Here is a 15,416-nt window from a genome sequence, read left to right on the forward strand (position 1 = left end):
AGAGCTCTCACCTTCTTTGTTTGTATCTCCTTCTTTAGCTTCAGATTGCCTTGAGTTTGCATGCTTTGGAGCATGCACCATATCCCACAGCTCATCCTCCATCCGCCACAGGTATGCAGGCCCGATTTTTGCACCGAAAAATGCGGGCTGCATTCCCTTCAGCTCCCACACTTCAGTTTGACCATTTAGGTCACTTATAAGTCATATAAGTCCATTATTCTAGGTCCCATACAAACCTAGTGGACTTTTGGCACTTCTCTTGATTTTCAGGCAAATTTTCCTCTTAAACCAATGTGACTTAGCCTGTAGACTGTCAATTACCTCCAATTGATCAAGTTGTGGGTTCCCATAGACTTAATTTTTGTCAATATATATGGTACAACTGAAAATTGTATGACAGTTACAAAAGAACTTATGAAATTAAGTGATATCTAAGTCAGATGTTGGGTAACAATGACTAAATTATGCATGAAAGTTTCTCATGTGAACCCTAATGAAGTTCTTCTGCAAACATAAGAACTCTATGATTTATATCATGAACAGAAAACTCTTTGACAGCGTGGCTATGGAGGATGGAGCTTGAAGGAAGAGGCTTGAGGATGCTTGAGATTGCATCACGAATCATGGAGCTATTGAAGTGCTTGAGAGAGGAAGCAACTCAATCGAGCATCAAGGTAAGCTCGCTACAATTGTAGAGGCGATAGCGCGTCGGCTATGTGAGAGATAGCCATTAGTGCTCACTTGAAACACTTCAACAATAAGCCGTCCATGGGTCTTGGCGGTTGAGCTTGAGCTTGCCTCTACACTCACAAGCTTTCAGCCTATGCCTAGGCGATAAGGGTAGGACATGGTACATGAGCTTAAACACTACGGAATGCAATAACATCAACAACCTCAAGAATCTCTTCATTAAGAGATTCTTTGAGACTGGGTACTTCAACAAACTCATAGTTCAACTGATGAATGTCAAGAAGAAGGACAAAGACAACATTAGGGACTATGTTACCCATGTGCGGAGTCTCTATAAGATAATCCCAACTAACGGACGACCCACCAAGAGAACGGTCTCCACAGTCTTTATCAAGGGAATACGTAGTGAGGAACTCTACAAGGCCTTGGTAGGAAACTTGAGCTTGTAGAGAAACACACTAGATAGGGTCTTTGAAGAGGCCATATGAGTGGAAGACTAGCTCAAGGAGAGAATCTTCAGGAGCTCTAATTGAGACAAAGCTAATTCTAGATCCTCATAAAGGGCCACAAAATCTAGCGAATGGTCAATCCCAAGCATCCAAGGTAAAGGAAAAAGCATTGACCAAAGTTAAAAGCTAGTAGAAATGAAGATGGAGCTAGCTAGACTGTGGAGCCCCAAAAGAGACACCAAGGAAATAGGGTTTCTACTGCAAGAAAATCTATCTTGTCATCATCAAAAAGCTTTTTTATTAGGTTTTATATGTTCACAATGAAGAAAAGAACACCAGGCACAACAAATCTTCATGCAGCATCATGTAGATCTCCCACGGATTTTATAAAATCAACCATATTCTTCATAATCTTCATAATCTCCATCAAAAGAACAAAGAACACAAAGGATTACACCATCTTTGAATGGAAATACATCACATAGTATTCATCTTCAATGTCTTCATAGTTCTCTCTCTCAATCTCTCATATACAATTACAATGTTTTGATATAATTGACTATCTCTCACTCTCTCTCTCTCTCTCCATCAATAGTATATCATATCCTCACTACAATACTCAATAATCACTCTTAATAATCCTTCTTAGGTCGTGGATACACCTCCCAAAAGGTATGTGTGGTATGAAAGGGCACCAGAGACTTCATAGTGTCCTGTGAGATCTGTCTTCTGTCACTATCTTTTGTAACCTTCTGTAAATCTTCAGCAGTTACTTCTTCACTTCAATTAGCTTGGATAGAGCTTCCATTCATCCTTTCCTAAGACAAAAACACTTCCCAAAATATCCACACATCCATCATAACATTCAACAGAAACAACAGAACAGAACCACAGAGCAACAGAAGTACAGAACAACAGAACTACAGAAGCTTACAGAACTTCACAGAAGATCAACAGAACCCATAAAAATTCATAAAAACCAAAACAAAACCAATTCAATCTTTTATAAACCTCTTCACAAAACTTCAATCATCTCTCAAAACATTCATTCAACCATCTCTACTACCAAAATAGAAACAAAACATAAGAAAACAGAAGAAAATCAGACCTTACAGAACCAAACATCCTCATCAAAAACCATAAAAAACCCTTCAAACTTATCCAAACACTTCAAAATAAACAATCCTTTATCATAAAAAACAACAAAAAATCAACCCAAAAAGCAACATATTTCACACTCAACATATCCCCACACTTAGACAAGGAAGCATCCTCGCGACCTCAGGAAAAAATGAATAAAAGCTCTAATCTCTTTGCTAAAAAATCTTCGATCAGCACAGTGTACCAGCTACAATCACGACCCCAATAAAAACTTCATAAAACCTATATAATATGTTTCAGCTTCCAAATCTTCAACTCCAACTTCATCCAGCTAATAAGAAACATCATCAATCTTCACAGCTCCATCTTCATCAGCTCCTCATCCACAAAGAAAAACAACAATACCCAATACAAAAAATACCCATACACAAATATAATCTGAAACGCACAACTCCTCAAAAATGTTGAAGAGAAAGAAGAAATTTCCATTAAAAAGAAGAGAGTGGATACAATCAAGAAAACCTTCCTACTAAGTAGGATGAAGGTATTTCTTCTTAAACTGCAAACTAATTTTAAGACGATCCAAGGCTTTGTTTTCATCCACAAAGTACTAAGGTACATTTTGGAGGAATTGTAGGCAACACATCCTTTCCAATAAAATGATGAATCTGGTAGGGAAGGCCTGTGCAAAATAATATAAGAGATCCATTTGAGCAACTGCTACATCCTCATTTGGATTAATCAGCATCTAGGGGATACCCTTGCGAGTATTCAAATGTGACTGATGATGCATGAACGCAAGATACCAGCAAAAATGAGCAGCAAGATGAACTGTGGTATCTCCAGAAGTACCATGTACCCTAGCAAAGTGGAGGTAAGAATTGGAACATGTTGCAGAAGTATCCCAGGACCCTGGAATGAGAGGCCAATTAAACACTGGACCTATCATCACTGAATCATGTAATGTCCACTATCTTCTACGAAGGATGTCACCATCATACCCTGGGGTATCCACCACTGTTTGGGGAGGAAGGTTAATGTAATCTATCAAAGAGGGTAATGAAATGAAAGGAGAGCATTGTAATGGAGGATAGGACAGATCATAAAAAGAGGGTAATTGAAGGGATAAAGAAGGTGGAAAAGATGGAGAATACATCAAAAATGTATGAAGGGATTCTGTTGGAAAAACTAAAGGAACAGGAAGAACATTAGGTGGAATGTCAGAAGGAGTAGGAGATAGTGTAGGATCAGCAATGAAAGGACATGTAGTGAACACTGGAATGTGAGGAAATCCTGAAGGGGTAAATGATAAGAGAGGAATATTATCAGGACTAGATGAAACAAGAGAAACATATAATGGGAAATGATAAGACATTAGAGAATATGATAAAAGATCAGCAGGATCTAAAGGATAAATAGAACATTGGAAATTTAAATCCTGAAAGAAAGACTCAGTAAATAATGGGTTATCAGCAATGAAGCTCAACAACTGAGATTGAAGAGGCTGATATCTGATTTATGAAAGACACTTCTGAGGCGGCGAGGTTCCAAAGCAACATCCTCCAAAGGTGGATGCCAAGCATATCCCTTGCACCAAGACGTCTGCTCATGATAAGTTCGTAAACTCTCTGCTAATAGAAGCTCAACTGAATATACATACATCACTGCCTGTATGATGACATCTCCCACATAAAAGTTTAAATCTTTCTCATCAGGGATCTGTAAATAGCCTGTAGGATACATGAAAGAGAGTAACTGGACCTCATGGGAAATCAAGTCATCCACAAATCTGTCAAAAACAGCTGCAAGAGATTCGCAGGCCAGAGATTGGACCATCCATCCTCTAGAGGCTCTAAATCCACATTGCTCAAAGAGATATATAAGGCAAACCTCTATTGATGATATTTCACCCAAAAGGATGGAGGAGGTGACACCAATTCAGTATAACGGACAAAATCATTCTGCACACAATCCATCCGCTGTTGAAGGCGATCAACCTTAGTTGAGAACCCATCACAAAGCTTAGCCTTATGTTGCAATTGATTAAGCTCCTCTTGGGATGACACAACAGAAGATATAGGAGCAGGAGGGGAAACAGAAAGAACATCCACCTTCTTATTAAGTTCTTCAGTGAGTTTTTGTTGGGACTCTACAATGCCCTGACTTTGCTGGAACTGACCCTCACTGGTAGCAAGCTTACTAGCCAAAGTGACCATCTCTGCAAGGGCAGAATTCTTCTCAAGCATCAAAGATGCATTCTCTTCCTCTAGTTTAACAACCTTAGCTTCTAGCTCCTGAATAGTGACCTTCTGTGAATCCATTAAGGTTGTGGCAGTAGTCATCTGATTGTGGATATCACTGAGGGTAGCCCTTTCTGAAGACAGATCCTCCAGTTCCTTACTCAATTGACTAGTGAGGGAATCCACCTTGTCTTGCATGGAAGTGTAAACACTGGTGTACAGTGTCTGAAGACATGAAGTAAGGGAAGTTTCCAGAGTAGACTGGACATTGGAAACCATCTGTGGAAGCATGGGTCCAGTTAAAATGGTTTGTAATGATGAAGGGATCTGTGAATCTAATTTTCCTTCCTTTTGAGTGGAAAATAGATTAGTACAGGAAAGGAATGAAGGAAGGGCACTATCAGACACAACAGGAATGGATGTTTGCACCAGTGGATCTTGGACAAAAGGATTGGAAGGTCCCTTTGTACGAAGGCGTTTCTTTCTAGAAAAAATAACAGGCGACTCCTCATCTTCTGAATTAAGCTGCATGGGCCTAGGAGAAGAAACTGATACTGTAGGCTGCACTGGTAATGGAGCTGGATCTGGCACTAGAACACCACCAGGAGGAGGTGCAAAAGTAAGGATCCTCTGTAGGAAGGCACCATAAGAAACAATACTATTTTGACCTTTCCTGACACACTGGAAATGCTGATCCATCTTAGATAACTGGAAACTTGCCCAGTTGAATTTAGCTCCCTCCAGAATCTTCATAGAAGCTGTGAATAATTCTTTTGACAGGTATTTGGATGCATTCTTCCCTGACATGAACCGGTCCTGTAGGAACTGGCATAACTGCTTCCAGGCTGGAGAAGAAATGTGGGCAACAGATACCCCTGAGCTATTAATGAGCTGGTTAAGGAGCAAGGGGGTGGAAGTTTCCTTCTTCATCAGTATGACTATCTCCTCAACCATCAGCTGGTTACCACTGGGCACAAAGGAAGCAGATAAGGGCAAACATAATGCTTCACTGATATTGGCGACTGATAAACAGAATGTCTGGTTGTAAGCAAGGCCAGACTAGTTTTTGTAAGAAGCAAGGAAAGAATAACATAGCTTCTCATCCACAGGTGGTAAAGTGAGAGCCACAAATGAGCGAAGGCCAGCTCGTCGAATACAATCTGCCTCTAATAGAAGAGAATAGTCATGGACCGCAAGAGGAACATGCTGGACCACAATTGGAGGCGTAGAAAGAGGTGCCATTCAGACTATGGTTAAAAAAACCCACACACACAACCAGGAAAACAAAAAGAAAACGTGCAAAACCCAAAAAAAAACCAAGACTGAGACCATTGATAGGAAACCAATTAATTGACACGACTGACTGGACCATAACAACCCCTAGGCAAACCACATCCTAGAAAAAAAACAGCATGATCTCTACACACGTGCGATCGAAAGCTTCATGCTATGCAAACATACATGCACCCTGTAACCCCGTATCACGCAGAAAATAAAATAAAACTACATTCCGTAGCCCAGACAGAGACTCAAAAAAAAAATCATGACGCAATCAAATATTCTGACTAAAAATGAGAATAAATACCATATTGACCAATGTCACATTACTACTCCCACTCCCACGTAGTGTTCACGTCCTACAGTGCGGTGAAGTGTGTGAGTGAAACTAACAAATCATTTTTTATTATATAAACAATTAAGCATCGTTCATTGTTAAATTAACCCATTAATGCATGGTGACTCAACATCGTAACCCAGCCCCACTCAGATTTTGACACGATTGGACTGACTGACTGGGTCTCTACTAATGCAATTCCTTGTTATAATTAGATGATGTATGGCACTTGCATGCATGCATGCGTGACTTCGGGGGTTGATTTTAATTACAAGTTAATGTGTCTGAAACACGTGTGCGTGTGCATTTGTGAATTGATTTTAATTTACAACTTATGTGGGTTAGGATGCAAAGGTGCACGTGCAACGGCGGGGGTTCTTTTTACAATTAACCGGTTCATTTTATTTACAATTTAGGAGGTGCAATCTGTTAATTATGTGTGTGCAACGTTCGGTTGATTTTATTTACAATTAATGTGTGTTATTGTGCAAGTGAGAGGGGGAAAAAGGAAAGAACCTGGTAATGTGTGGGTCTATCTGCGAAGTCTGAAATCACAACCTCCAAAAGTGGAATGCCCAGTCCACAAAAATCCACAAAACGGTCAAACAGTCGACTGCTAAGAGTCGTCCTGTTGGATAGAAAAACAAAACGAGCTAACACCATGACCATGACAAAGAACAATGAAACGGATGACCAAAAGAAAAGAAGAAGAAAAATGTATGTCTTGGATTTATTTGGATGTGTTGATTGGTAGGGTTTGTATGTTTTTATATTTGTTTTTATTTTTGTTTGGAGTTTATGGTGTTTTTTTGTCTCTTTTGTGTTTTTCTTTCTTTTAAATTTTACCCAAGAACCCAAATTTTTCCACTACGAGGACGGAAACCCATATTGTTTCAATGTGATGGAAATGTTCATTTAATGTTGGGGAGTTTCGAAAATTTTTGTTGTTAATAAATACATTGTCATGAGATGTTTCCAAAAAGAAATAAATTCCCAACATTATGTGAATTTTTTTTAAATTTCGAGAAAATATCCAAAATAGGAAAGAGAGTAAATGTGTTTTTTTAAATTTCTAATTATTTTCTGATTTATATGTATTATTCTGGATTTTTTAAATCAATTTCCATCAATTTAGATAGAATTTCAGCCAATTTGGATTTTTCAAGAATTTTTTTAATAGTATTTTTCAGGTAAAAAATTTATAAATTTGTGGAAAAAGATTTCAACAATTTTTGGTAATTTTTTTGAAATTTTTATTTTTTTTTTCAAATTTTAAATGTGTTGAATGGATTTTGTGATTAAAAAAATGATTTTCGAGATTTCAAAAAGGAATACCTGGACACACGTGAACAGCTGTGTATGAACGAACCAGCACACACACCTCATGGACACGTCCAAACGCGCGTCCCGCGCGTGAACAGTTGCAAAAAGACACGCTCCCCCGTACACGCACGCGAATAGCCGCTAGAGACAAGATAAAAACCCACCACACGGGTTGCGTTGTGAAAACCAGGGGTTGTAGGCGGTGTTGATTCGGTTTAGTTGTTGTACTTGCTGCGAGAGGGGGTGAACCGGGGCTAGGGTAGGGGAGGTGGGCTTAGGAAGGGGTTAGGGGAAAGGGGGCTAAAGGAGGGGTGGTGGGAATGGGGATTAAGGGGGTATGTGACTTGGGCGGGGGGGGGGGGGGGGGGGGGGGGAGTGTGTGTGGTGGGAATGGGGGTTTATGGAGGGGCTACCAGTGGGAGGGAGGGAATGGAGGTTTTATGGGGGTGGAGGTGGAAATGGGGGGGTTGGGAGGGGGTGTGTGGATGGTGGGTTTGGGTGTTTGGAGGGCGGGGGGGTGGGGGGGGGGGGGGTGGGAATGGGGGTAATGGGAGTGTGTAGGAGGTGGGGAATGGGGGTTTGATGGTGGTGGGAATGGGGGATTGGGAGGTGGTTGGGAGTCGAAGGCCGGGTGGTGGTAGGGAGGGAGACGGGCGGCGCAGGCGGCCAACTCCAGGCCAAGGTGGGCGGGCGAATGGCAGCACCTTCGGCGGCAGCACCAAGGCACGCGGGGCCAACGGGCCAGGCGCCAGGGAGAGGTTAGCGGAGAGCAGCGCCTGGCGGCACACCAGCGGCGACGGGTGGTACACCAGCGGCAGAGGTTGGCGGCAAAGGGAGAGGCTGACCGGCGCACCAAGGGAGGAGAAGGGGGGGAAGTAAAGGGCCTGTGGGGCGGCGGCGGGAGGCCCATGAGGAAGAGGAGGAGAAGGAGAAGGAGGGGGAAGGGGAAAGGGAGAAGGAGGGGGAGGAGGAGGGTGAAGGGAAGAAGAAGGGACAGGAAGGAAGTAGGAGATGGAGAGGGGGGAAGATGCTGGCGGGAGGGAGCAGAGGAGGGTGGAGGGAGGAAGTTACAGGGAGAGAGAGGGAGGGGGAGGAGAGAGAAAGAAAGAATAAGAAGAGAGAGATAAAGAGAGGGAGAGAGAGGAGGGAAGGGGAGAGGAAGTTGGAACGGACGTGGGAGGGGGGGGGATAATTTTTTTTAAAAAAATCATAAATAATTTTTTGTTAAAATAATCAATAAATTAAGCAAAATAAAGGCGTGAACCCGTCCCGCGCGTGTGCGCGGGGCAGGGTAAAAAAATTTGCAGTGGCGGGATCGGAACGGTGCCGAAATGTCGGCACAAATTGCGCTTATGCGACCGGGCGTGGCAAGACGCGTAAAACCACAAATACGTGCGTTCACGCGCGAGACGAGTCGCGTGAAGCACGTCAAAATAAAGAAAAAATAATATCTCACAATCCGATTGTCGAAACGAAATGATGTAAAAACAAAAAATGTACCACACGGCAGGGGAAAGATAGGGAAAAAGGTCAATGGGGATTCCAGGGGGAATAAAGGGCGTGCACATGCAAAAAACACGAAAAACAGCCCCGAAAACACATACGAGGACTAATTTTGGGAAATCCACTCGTCGGAATGCAGGGCAGAAAGAAGGAAAATTGTGCAGAGGAATGCGCGCGACAACCTAATCATGTCAAAACACCGTACCGACTAAGGTAAGACACGTTCACATGGGAAAAACGGAAAAATGGCACATGCAAATACGGTCGGAAATTAATAACAGAAGATCGGTTCACCGAAACAGAGGGTAGCAAAAACAACAAATGTGTGGAAAAAGGGGTTGCACAAGGCTGTCATGTTAAAATGCAGTTCCGACAAGGTTCGGAGGCGTTCACATGCAAAAAACACCAAAAAGACACTCAAAAACACTTTTAAAAATTAATAATTAAAAATCCGGAACTCGGAATAGGGGGCAGAAAAAAAGGAAAAATGTAGGGAAAGGCGCGGTGGACACGGCGGTCAAATCAAACTAGAATTCCGATGCAAACAAGGCAGGTTCACATGGAAAAATGTCAAAAAGACGCACGAAAAGATCCCGAAAAACCGCAAAAATTAATATTGGATGAACCGTACATCAAAATGACACGGAGTAAAAACAAAAAATGTTAGGGGAAAAGTGGTTGTCAAGGTTGCCATGTCCGATCACCGTTCCGAAGCAAACAAGATGCGTTCACATGGAAAACGGTCCAATTTATGCAAAATACGTCAAAAATTAATAACTAAAAAATCGTGCATCAGAACAGGGGTGGCTAAAAAGGAAAAGTGGTTAGCTCAAAGGGACGAACAGGGCTGTAAGGGCAGATGGGGATGTCGCTAAACGTAGGGTGCGTGCACATGGAAACACATCAAAATAAGGGAGAAAGAGAAATGGAGGAGGAAAAGCCCCAAGGGAGGGGTGACAGTGGACGGCTGGGTGGGGTAGGGACCCCAGGAGGGTAAAAGAAAGTCATGACATACATGCATGATCAAAGTGAGGCATATGCAGGGCGGTATGCAATGTAGACGTGCAGGGACGCGTCCCCACACTTAAAACCTTAACAGCAAGGGAAATGCATCACGACAACCTAAGATTCGACAACCGACTGGATGCTGACAGACTGGACGCTAACCTCCCCACACTTAACACCTTAACATACACGTGCAATCAGGAGATAGGGTTAGGAAAACTTGGCCCGTGTGGCAGATAGTTGAAATCGATTGTCAATGTTGCGCGCTGTGGCTCATGCGACGGCAGGAGGTACCAGAGCTCGCTCTGCAACAGACGCGTCCAACATGGCAGGGACCATGTAATAGCACCCAGGGAGGTAGCTAATGGATGAATATCGTCGGGTCGGTGTCGCTGACGAAGGATAGTCACTCAGCTTACAGCACTCAGATGGGATGAGAGAACAATCATTCGCCCCATTATGGACATCAATCGATGAATACTGATTGAAACCCATATCTCACACCCAGTTTAGCAATTGACAAAGGGGATGGTGCAGAAGGAGTATGCCAGGGTGCAAAGTTGATGGTGCATTAGTGCGTCCAACCTGTCTGGCATAGGTGCAAGCAAGAAGGAAGGCAAGGGAGCCTCACAGTGCAGTGTACAGAACAGGGTGACATGTCCTGTGATTATGGCAGAGACCTAGCCCGTGGGTGCATAGGGAAACGAGAACGTACCTGACTCCAAAGGTCGTAACGTCCCTCAATCCTCACCTCTCGATGATTGATTGAAGAAACTCCAGTCACACTCAACCCACCCTCTGTCTCACACTCTGTTGAAAGATACAGAGGGCAGCCATGTCCTGAAACCCATTGATGTAATCCTCAGAGTCAGTTATGCAAAGGTTGTATGCCTTGTGCGCATTTGATGGTGCACTGTGCATCCCACCCAGTGCCGGCATACAGTCTGAGAAGGAAGGCCAGGGAGCCTTATAGTGCAGTGCACAGGGATAGATCGTGCTTTGTGCATTGAGAGGCCCACCCGTGCATGCAACACTCCGTTCACACTTCTCATCTCTCATTTGATTTGAAGGGAAAAAATTGGTCACTCACCCCACTCTCTGTCTCACTCTCTGATAGATACAGAGGGCAACCATACTCACTTCCCCATCCAGTTAGGATGAAAGCTCACGTCACTCGATTGTTTGTCGATGAAGATTGCATCGTCAGTTGTTGTCGAAGAGGCGTACCCAGGGAGGTAGCCATCAAATCGAACGTGTAGATAGGAACATGGCGTCTGCTAGAGGACTGTCAAACGCTCTGCAGAAAAGCACTGGACACAGCGTACCAAGGGAGGCAGCTTCGGAGTTGGATCCTTAGGATGTCAACTGATGGAACAAGGCCTGCTATGACATGGAATTTCTTCCTTTTCTCCCATAACAATTTTTTTTCTTTTCTCTTTTCTTGTTTTTTTTTTGTTTTTTTGTTTTCTTATTTTGTTGTTGTTTTTTTTCCTCCTATTCCCGAGGGTGTCTCCACCTTTTCTCGAAGAATAGGTCGGCATGACAGGGACCGAAGTCCTTTTCTTCCATGACCGATATATATATTTTGTTTCTTTTTCGAATTAAGCAAGGGAATGGTAGAAATACCGTTTGTTAGAACCATCCATGCCACTGTCGCTGGTGGAAAATAGAGGATAAGAGATCAGGGGTGGGAGGTGGGCCTGAGGGGACAAAGAGTTGTATCCACCTCATCAGGAGTGGTTGAAGAACGGCTATCAGAAGTAGCATCATAAGAGTTACAGTGCCACACAAACGAGGGAAAGGATCAGGTGACCGTTATTGTCAAGATCCCCCAGGAGGGAAGTACTTCTTCAGGCGATATCCATTAATCAGGAAGGGATCATCATAGGCATCAACGGTCTACACTTGGACAGAGCCATTAGGGTTGACAGCAAGTACCTTATATGGGCCCATCCATTGCTGTTGAAGCTTGCCATGAAACTTGCCAAATTGTGAATCACAGGTTAGGACCAAATCACCTTCTTTGAACTCCTTGTGCTTGATGAAGCTGTCATGGTAGGCCTTACGTCAAGCTTGCGTGGCTTTCATGCACTATAGAGCCATCCTGCGAGTTTCGTCCAAACATTCCAAGTGCAGGAGACGAGGTTGCAGTGAATCATCATCCCCCAAATGCTCTTTGATAGCCACTCGCAAAGAGGGCGATTCCAGTTCAACAAGGAAAACAACTTCTCTACCATACACCAGCTGAAAGGGTGTCTGTCCTGTTGCTGCTTTATGGGAGGTTCTGTACGCCCAGAGGGCCTCTGTAAGTTGATCATCCTAATCACCACGATGTGCGGCAATCGTCCTTGTCAGGATCGAGCAGAGGATGTGATTGGTGACTTCAATTTGGCCATTGGCTCTGGGGTAATAGGGAGTGGACTTGCGATGGCGGATCTTATATAGCTCTGTCAACTCTTCCATGACTTTATTAATGAAATGAGTGCCTCTATCACTTACCAGCTCTAGGGGACTGCCAAAACGGGTGATGATATTCTCGTACATGAACAGGGCTACGCTGTTGCCATCGTCCCACTTTAGGGCTTTAGCTTCACACCACTTTGTGACATAATCCGTACATACTAGTATATATCTGTTCTGTTTTCATCTGGTTGGAGGATCGATTGGGCCGACGAAGTCGATGCCCCACTTCTTGAATGGCTTCAAAGGAAGGATAGGTTGTAGTGGCATAGTGCTAGTCTTGGTGGGTTTCATCACATCGCTTGCAGTAGTCATAAGCATCCTTATGAATGGTCGGCCACCAGTAACCTACTAGCAGAGCCTTCCTGGCTGTAGCTTCTCCTGCAAAGTGGCCTCCACATGGCTCGTCATGGCAAGCCTTCAAAACAATCCCAATCTCCTCTCCTGCAACACATCTTCGCAGTACTTCATCTTTGCCTTTCTTGTACAGTGCATTGCCTAACAGGGTGTAGGGGGTTGATTCTAACATAAGCTTTTTCCTTTCTCGACTAGAAATGCCAGGAGGGTACTGTTGGGTTGCCAGTAGATTGGCAATGTCTGCATACCAGGGAGTTACAATTTCTACTAGGAATAGGGAAGCATCAGGGAGGTCTGGATCATCCTGCTTCTCGTTTGCAGTCTGTGGGATACGCGACAGATGATTAGCCAGAACATGGGAATGACCAGGTTTGGTAATTACCTCAAAGTCGAACTCCTGGAATAGAAGGAGCCATCTCATCATTTGTCCTTTCATGTCTGCTTTGTTCATCAGGAAGGACAGGGCCTCGTGATCCACATAAAATTTAAAGTGGGTAGACATTAGGTAGTGGTGAAACTTCTCTAGGGCAAACACCATTGCCAAGTACTCCAGCTCGGTCACTGTATAGTTCCGTTCTCTATCAGTGACTTTTAGGCTTGCATAATATATCGATTGATCTAATTTAGAAGGTCCCTTTTGACATAGGACAGCACCTAGCCCTTCAACTGATGCATCTATGTGCACATGAAACTCCTTCGTCCAATCAGGAGGTTGCAGGATGGGTGCCTCAATCAGACACTGCTTCAGAGTGTTGAAGGCTTTGTCACATTCTTCCGTCCAAATAAACTCTGCATCTTTCCTCAGAAGCTTGTGCAAGGGGGTTTCCTTTGTTGCAAAATGTGCAATAAATCTTCTGTAATAGCCCACATGGACCAGGAATCCCCTCAACTGTTTGAGGTTGGTGGGTGCTGTTAGAGCTACGATCTTCTCGATCTTTGCAGGGTCTGTTGATATCCCTTGTGCAAAGACAATGTGGCCCAACAGAACTCCAGAAGAGACTCCAAAGATGCATTTTTCGGGGTTGAGGGAGATCCCATACTCCCGGCATCGGTCAAAGCATTGTTCCAAATGTCCCCAGTGTTCATGGATCAAACTATAGACACAGAAGTCATCCAAATATACCTCAATAAAGTCATGCAGATGATTTTGGAATGCGGCCATCATGACTTACACGAAAGTAGCAGGGGCATTGCAGAGCCCAAATGGCATCACTCGGTAAGCGTAGGTCCCCCATTCTGTGGTGAAGGTTGTTTTAGACTGATCCTCTTCTGCTATCTGCACTTGGTTGTATCCGCTGAATCCATCCAAGAGGGAATACAGCTCATGGCCTGCCACTGTGTCTAACAGCTGGTCTGTAAAAGGGATAGGAAAGTGATCCTTCTTTGTCTTGGAATTCAACTTGCGGAAATCCACACATATACGAAGCTTGCCATTCTTCTTGGGTACAACCACGATGGGTGAGACCCATTCACTGTTGGCCACTGGATAGATGAATTCTGCTTCCAAAAGCTTCAGCAACTCGGCTTTCACCAATGTGGAATAATTCGGGTTCATTCGCCTCTGTCATTGCCGTACTGGCTTGGCATCAGGCTCCAAGTCAATATGATGCTGACATATTGTGGGATCAATCCCCTTTAGGTCTTTGTAGGACCATGCAAGCACGTCCAAATTCTCTTTCAACAAGTTATACAAGGTTGACAACTCCTCTTCTGGTAGGCTGCTACCCACCTTCAAGTGGCGTTCAGTGCCATCTACATCCACAAAGGTTAACTGCCTTTCACCTTCTACTTCACGGATGAAGGTCCCACGGACTGCTTCTGGGTACAAATCCGACTCCTTCAAGGGAGTAGTGTCCTCTTCTGATGTCCCACTAGACCCAACGTCTTCTTTCAGTAAGGACTTAGGTTGCTCCTTGAAATGCTGAAATGGGATCAGCGCTTTCTCGGTTTTGGTTTGAAAGTTAATTACCTTAGAGCTTGAGGACTCCTCTTCAGAGGATGCATCCAGGAATGTTACATAACAGGGGCTCTCAGAATTCTATTGTGGCCTTGGGACTGGTACTTGTTGACAAGGAGCATCATCATCATCCTTTCTTGACAAGTGTGGATGGGTGCGACAAGAACCATTGATAAAAGACGGCTTATTTTGCTTGATCCACTTCTTATATAGGCTTTGCCTATGGAAAGATCCATTTACCAATCCAACAGGTACCATTGCCACTCTGTCCCACAGCATGGAGTCTTTTGCTTCTGAAGCTTCTGGAACTCCCTCCTCATCTATGCCTTCTATGGGTGGAGTGATTTCTTATGTCTTGCTTTTAAAGTCTCCTTCTTCAGATTCATCATCATCCTCTTCAAACTCCGGCTCTGCTCTGTAGGCGCTCTGCAAGAGAAGAACAAGTCCTCTGCTTCGCCTTCTGCCTCTGTCTCTGGCTCTGCTATGGCCATGTAACAGGGAGAGTAGTACATCCATGCTTCTATCTCACTGTCAGAAGTGATTTGGGACATCGTTCCTGGTTCAGGCAGGAAGTATTCACCCATTGATAATGGCTTTGCATCCTTTAGGAGTTGGCTCACAATACCCACTGTTAGGGAATGTGCCTCTGTTTTCTTGGGAAGGATCTGTTTGACAGCATATTCTTTTGTTGATGTTCCATCTGTAGCCTCATTGGG

The sequence above is a fragment of the Lygodium microphyllum genome, chromosome 24, assembly GCF_053477565.2.
Source record: "Lygodium microphyllum isolate KBCC chromosome 24, Lygodium_microphyllum_v1.1.10, whole genome shotgun sequence".
Classification (NCBI taxonomy): domain Eukaryota; kingdom Viridiplantae; phylum Streptophyta; class Polypodiopsida; order Schizaeales; family Lygodiaceae; genus Lygodium; species Lygodium microphyllum.